Source organism: Talpa occidentalis, unplaced genomic scaffold (assembly GCF_014898055.3).
Source record: "Talpa occidentalis isolate TD23 unplaced genomic scaffold, MPIMG_talOcc4v2.1 talOcc4.14, whole genome shotgun sequence".
Lineage (NCBI taxonomy): Eukaryota > Metazoa > Chordata > Mammalia > Eulipotyphla > Talpidae > Talpa > Talpa occidentalis.
Genome location: NW_023601433.1, coordinates 15668309 through 15674369, shown reverse-complemented (window position 1 = coordinate 15674369; position 6061 = coordinate 15668309).

Below are 6061 nucleotides of genomic sequence, written 5' to 3'. Positions count from 1 at the left end.
TCAACTTTTGTTTATCACAGAAAATAAGCAAGAGGGGCAGGGATAACATCTGTCTTTTAGAGATGATGGGTCTGCAATATGTAAACTAACTAGCATATCTCCAGACCATACTGGATTGGAGCCCAGATCCCCCAACTCCATGCTCAAGGACTAGAGGACTAGAGAGACTTTGTAAGGGAAAGTCCCTTTAAATGTTTGCTTCCTCCCTGTGGCATTTCCATGTGTTGTTAGAACACAGAAAAATGAACTCCACAAACAAATTTCTCTCGATTCTTCTCTTAGTTGTGTCTTGCTGGATAATCAATACTGAGTTTCAGAATGGGCTGTTTTTCCAACGCCATGGAGATTACAGATGCAGATTGTCAAGTGAACCTTGAAGATAAAACACTAAGTCAATTATATGCATATTACTCCTTGGCAATTGAAATAAGCCTAATCTGCCCTGGAGATGCCCAGGCCTCTGCAGTCATTGATCTCTGCTCTTCCTTCCCTTTTTTAATCAGCTCTGCAAAGCTGCTACAAAATGAATGCTGGGGAGCACTCACCTGTGCATAAGCTGTGCGGCTACAACTGCAGGAAAAAGTGATTTTTCCCTATCAAAAATAGCAAACAGAAACAGCTGATTCAATTCATCAGGATTGGATTTCTAATTAAAAGGGGGAGGAGGCAAAGATTGAGCTGGTAATTCAAGGGTGTCATAACATTTAAGGGCTTCATAGAGTCCATTTCTCTTTCCCTTGTGTCAGACATGAATTCCACCACCACGAAGCAGGGGTGTCAGCACCCCTTGAGCCATCGCCAATCAGCAATTTTTCTCCTGAAATCTTGCTTGCTGTATTCCACCTTTTATACAGACTCAATGAGAGCAGAGCCTCTGGGCTGCTTTTCCAATATTTTAAGAATAAAACCAACCAACCCATCTCTCACTTGGTCTCCGTGGCTGTGGATGCTTAGGGCACTTTCCTTCCGTGGGTCCCTCCACACTCAGTATTAAGGGTGGTTTATTTTCTGTTTTAGCTCCCGGTTGGGACAGGACAGTGTAATAAAGGGGTTTGAGTGTGGTTCAATAGATGAACTAGGGCCTCCCCGGTGGCGCAGCGGTTGAGCGCTGGGTTGCGAAGCTGCCCGCGGCCTCTGCGGCACCGGTTCGATCCCCGGCTGCTCCCCGGCCACCAGAGGAGGGTCCCACATGGCGTGCAGACCTCTCCTGCCGCCCGCTGCTCCCCTCAGCAGTGTACTTCGGTCCTTCTGCCTGCTCTGCTCCCCGCTCTGGCTCTGGTGAATTCTCTCACCCTCCCGCGCTTCTGACTGTACCCAGTGCATGTATAAACAAAACAAACAAACAAACCAGCAAACAAATAAATAAAGCATGCCTCTATAAAAAAAAAAAAAATAGATGAACTACTTGCTGAATAGGTGAAAATAAAGGAGACTGTACAGGAGGAGGACAGGAATAGAAAAAATAACTAAAAAGGAGGCACCACAAGACCAGAAACCTGGCTCACACAAGGAGGTGGGGGCAGAAGAGATTAGCACAGCCATCACACAGTTGCAGAAACTAGTATCCTGAGGCACGGAAGCCTAGATTACAAAGCACAACATCCAAGCAGGTATCTGAGGGCGCTTCCAAAGGTAAAGATATAGAGATTGAGCCCACTGTGAAATCCCTAGTCCCTTTCAGATTCTGCATAGTTATCCAAAATTAGCAGCCAACTGACCACTCACAAGGAGTGGCCCCTCCCAAACAGAAGAAGACTCTATCAGTGCAGTCTCTGCACAGGCTTGGGGCAGCACTTCCACTGCCCACCTGTGACTATGCAGGTGCCTCTTTTCACCAACTCTATCCCTCTGCAGGGCAGCAGCTTCCTGCCTGCCCGTGACCTGTCAAGGCCGCCCACCTGCAACCATGCAGGCCTCTCTCAGCAAACCTGTCCCTTCTGGGGCAGCTCGTCCTGCCCCCTTGTGTCTATGCAAGTGTACTTTATTTTTCTGTCCCCTTTCCTAATAAACCTGCCCTTTAAATATAACTACCGCCTCTGTCTCATAGAGAAACTCGCAGGGTGCCGCTGAAAGGGAAACTCTGGTGAAACCTTTCCCAGGGTGAACCTAAGGACTCCGTCCTAACGCAAACAACATTATACAGACACGAGAAAAAATACTAACATGCATGACAGATCATGTAAATCTACTGATGGATTTCTGAAGGGGCTGAGAAGGGAGAGACTCCACAGAGTCAGAAGAAGAAAATGTAAAAATCACACACACACACAAGAAACATAGAAATACAGATGAAACTGATTTTGTTTTTTTGTTTTTTTGTTTGTTTGTTTTTCACTTAGTATGTGTGAATTTTATTGGTGTTTCTTGTTATGACTGATCTTATAACCTAACAATGGGATCACTCAACATTTTCCAAATGTGACTTCACTTTCATCATTCCGGATCTTTTTTTTTTTTTTATAGTAGGTGTTATTACTGTCTATATTTTTTTTCATTTTTTTAATAAATTTTATTTTTATATTCCCCATACAATTGCAACCCCCTTATTTTGACCCCAATCCCTCCCCGCCCCGCCCCCACCCCCCATAGAGTGTCTCTGGTTCATAATTTTATGTTGATTTTGATTTTCACTATCTTATAGTTATTCATTTTCCTGGTCCCTTATTTAAGTTTTCTAGATTCCTGCTATGAGTGAGACCATCCGGTATTTTTCTTTTTCTTTCTGGCTTATTTCGCTGAGCATGATCCCTTCCAGCGCCATCCATGTTGCTGTAAATTGCATGAGTTTATCTTTTTTTAATGCTGAGTAATATTCCATGGTGTATATGTACCACATCTTCTTGATCCAGTCATCTATTTTTGGGCATTTGGGTTGTTTCCAAAGCTTAGCTATTGTAAACAGTGCTGCTATAAACATAGGGGTGCAGGTACTCAAAGAAACTTCTCTGAAGAGGAAATGCAAATGGCCAACAGGCATATGAAAAAATGTTCAACATCACTTGTAATCAGGGAAATGCAAATCAAAACTACCATGAGATACCATCTTACACCAGTGAGAATGGCACATATTAAAAAAACTAGCAACAACAAATGTTGGCGAGGGTGTGGAGAAAAAGGAACTCTTCTGCACTGTTGGTGGGAGTGCAAACTGGTCCAACCACTATAGAGAGCTGTGTGGAGATTTCTGGACCTACTAAACATAGAGCTTCCATATGATCCAGCAATTCCACTCCTAGGTATTTACCCAAAGGACACTAAAACTGATTTTGAAGAAGGTTTTGCTTTTCACAACTTGACATGGCAACAGAGGCATTCATAACACAGGCATTTCTGAGCATGAATTTCTCACAAAGCACTTTGGTCTCCAACTGTCTTTTCTGGGACCTGATCACAGTTATTTAGCTCCACAAAACAAAACAGAGAAAGAAACACTATGAAATAACCCTTGACTGATAATGTAACTGGTGACTGAAGCCAAAGACTGTTACAGGTGGTGTCCCCTGAAGGGCGGTTCAGGTGAGCATGGTATCCCCAGGGGAAATGTTAAGAAAGTATCCATGAGGGTGGAGAGTCTGATAAGAAATATGAGGGACTGCAGAAGCAGCCCCCAGGATTCAGTGTTTGGAATTGAGCATTCGAGCATTCAGTGGTTTGGATTCTGTGTTCGGGATTTCAGGTTTTTTTGATCTTTAGTGATTCTGGGGTCAGTGATTTCTGCCCCCACTGTGCCAATCTTCCAGAAGGCTGTTGTGGGCCTCTGAAGGATGTGGAGAGGCTTCCAGCAGCCAACCAAAGAGAAGAAAAATTCAGAGACTTTGCTAATAGCTGAGCGACAAAAACAGTTCCTGATTTTGCTGCTGTCATAGCCTGGTAGGGAAGGTGAGGACCCGGAGCCAGGTTCCTCACTGGGCTGTGTGAGTGTGGCTATTGGTTGGGTGGTTTGGCCGCTGCAGCTTCTGTTTTGAGTGTTGCTTGTCTGATGCTGTGTTGAGGCATCTCAGCAGCTCAGGGAGCATGTCCTGTGGTATCTTCTGTTTTTGTGAGTTGGAACCCGGCCTACAGTCTGGCTGCAACGTGCTCTGTGTCCACGGTGACAGGAAGACGCCATCTTTGGAGTGTCTGTGTTTAGGACTTTAAAGCACTGGACACTGCTTCAGGTGAGGTAAATGGACATTTTTTGGCTCAATAACTCTTTGTTTTTCCTTGGTTTGCTAAGCAAATCATTATTGTTGTTCTTTGACCCTGAGTAGTCTCACAATTGTGCACGTGGGAGAAGAACTCAGTGACAGGGAAACTATTTGGGCAGTGTCCTTGACCAATTTTAGTGTTGCTTGCTGCCCTGTATTAACTCCTGTTATGAGTCTCTGCAAAAATGGCTTGTTAATAGTCAAATGACTTATAGCCCATGCCATCCTGAGGTTTGCTGATGATACTGTAGGGAAACAATTCTGTCGCCCCAAAATTTGTCTTCTTCACAAAAGGTTGAATTCATGGGCAGTTCTGAAGGCTGGTTTTGAAAAAGACATTTACATGCAAACTTCTCTCTGTAATGGCACTTCCCTCACTACCCCAGGAAAGCCTAGTCTCCTTACCTCTTTTCAATAGAGAAGGCAGAACTTAAATAATCTTACCTTTGCTTACACTACCTTCCTTGGCAACCCCCCTAACTGACCTTCCCCTTCCTTCACCAGCAAGCTTCTTTGTCTGAAGTCTGTGCCATCCTGTCATGCTGGGTCACTTCCATACATACAGGGGTTATACACATTGTTATTAAACTACTTTTTGACTTTTTTCTTTTATCAATCTGATGCCTGATTATCTGCTAGCCAAAAAGAACCAAGAAGAAAACCAAAAAGATACAAATGTCCTGTAATATCATTTAAATCCTGTCTACTCCGTAATGGTCATGTTCTCTCCTGCATGTAGGTCTCTGGTGCAGGAAGCAGGAGAAGGCATGGAGGGTGGGAAGCTTCAGAATGTCCCCTGAGCCTGGGACATGCCCAGCTGGGAGTCGTGAATACCAGCAGCCTTTCATGCAGGCTGAGATGTAGGACGGTTTGCTTGTTGATTCTCCTTTTGACCACTTGTATATGTTCTTCCTTTAAACAAAAGTTCCTAGAGAGATGCTGTGATTTCCAGGGGTTCTGGAAATTGGCTTTTTGGTTCCTCAGAGCTGTTCATTTATCTATAAGTTTTTTTGGGAGGATTGAGTCCTGTATCCACCAGGCCTTTCTCTGGTGGTGATTTACCCATGTACAGTCACCTTAGGGGGCTTGTATTTCTTAATTCAGAACTCCTTTAAAAAGAAAGATTTATTTATGCGTACAAGAGGTGGGGTAAGGCCAGAGGTGTGGGGGTGAGAAGATTCACCAGAGACTGAGTGGAGAACAGAACAGGCAGACTGACTGAAGTACACTGCTGAGGGGAGAAGGTGGTGAGACAGGAGAGGTCTGCTGCGCCATGTGGGTCACCTCCCTGGTGGGGGATCAAATTCGTGCTGCAGTAGCTGCAGGTAGCTTCATAGTGCTGGTGCTTAACCTCTTGCACCACCAGGGAGGCCCCTTGATTCAGAGCTCTTGCCCACTGCCTGCCCCTCATCCCTCCTGGTCCTTACATCTCTATAAATCCCAAGGAGGTGTTTAGAAGACTGATTATGAGAAAGCAGTGGGGCTCATTTGAGGCCCATATTGGACTCTGTTCTAGTGATACCATCCAAAGAGACAGAACAATTCAACTTGCTCTGATACTTCAAGTTTTTGGAAACACCTCATCCCCTTCAGACTGGCACCCACTCACATGTTCCTCATACAGTTTGAGGATTACAATGACTTCTTTTCTGAGCCCCAATGTTCCTCTGCAGCGTTCCTGGTATGCTTGCCTTGTGTTGAGTTTAATGGTTAAGTCCACTCTACCAAAGATGGCCTGTGTGTTGCCTCTCTGCAGTTACTATCAAAGGCACATATAGATCTTGCCCCCAGAATATCACCTTCCTCATGCGTGGGTAAATGGGGAAAGTGGTAGGACATGCAAATCCAAGCATGAAACACAGTGATCGAAATAT